The following is a 959-nucleotide window of genomic DNA, read 5'->3' on the forward strand; positions in this document are numbered from 1 at the left end:
AGATGTGGATGATAATAACTTTGAGATTAAGCTGGCGATTTTACAAACGTTGCAATCCACCGTGCAATTTGGTGGCTTACCTTCAGAAGATCCTCACATGCACTTAGCTAACTTTTTGGAGCTATGTGATACTTTCAAGTACAACGGGGTCAGTGATGATGCAATCAGGTTAAGGCTCTTTCCATTTTCACTGAGGGGGAGGGCTAAGAGCTAGTTGAACTCTCTTTAGGAAAATTCCATCATAACTTGGCAAGACCTGGCTCAAAAATTTCTTACGAAATTCTTTCCTCCATCAAAAGCTGCTAAGCTAAAGATAAAACTGAATAACTTTTATCAACTTGATGGAGAGTCTTTATATGATGCTTGGGTGAGGTTTAAGGAGTTGTAGAGGAAGTGTCCCCACCACGGATTTGAACAATAGATGTTAGTCCAAAATTTCTACAATGGGTTGTATGGTACTACTAGTACGATAATTGATGTTGTTGTTGGTGGGGATTTTATAATTTACTAGAAGATATTGCTACAAACAAACACCAATGATCTGATGAAAGGTCAACAAGTGTCAGAAAGGGGGCTGGAGTTCATGAATTAGATGCTATCACTGCTTTAACTGCTCAAGTTTCTTCTTTGACGAAGCAATTGCAGCACAATATTGATTCCGCCAATGCCATTTAGATGCAAATGTGTTGTGAAATGTGTGAGGGTCGACATACTTTTGGTTAGTGCACAGCTAGGGATCCCAACAATATTTATATGGACTAAGCTCAAGTTCAAGTGGTGGGAAATTTTCAGAGACCTTACAACAACCCATTCTCCAACACTTACAATCCTAGTTGGAGGAATCACCCCAATTTCTCATGAAGAAACAACCAAGGCCAACAGTCACAGTTTCAAGGCCAATATCAGCAGAATATGCCACAACAGACCATGAATCAAGATTCTTCCTCTCAGCAGCCTAG

General features: G+C 39.9%; 1 non-coding gene across 1 annotated transcript; it reads right to left on the minus strand.

Annotated features, from left to right (window-relative positions):
* Window positions 1-304: 304 nt before the first annotated feature.
* Window positions 305-411, minus strand: LOC133833285 (small nucleolar RNA R71). The gene has a single exon (XR_009892676.1). It is a non-coding gene; the product is annotated as a small nucleolar RNA R71 (small nucleolar RNA).
* Between the last annotated feature and the right edge of the window lie 548 nt (window positions 412-959).

Source organism: Humulus lupulus, chromosome 4, assembly GCF_963169125.1.
Source record: "Humulus lupulus chromosome 4, drHumLupu1.1, whole genome shotgun sequence".
Lineage (NCBI taxonomy): Eukaryota > Viridiplantae > Streptophyta > Magnoliopsida > Rosales > Cannabaceae > Humulus > Humulus lupulus.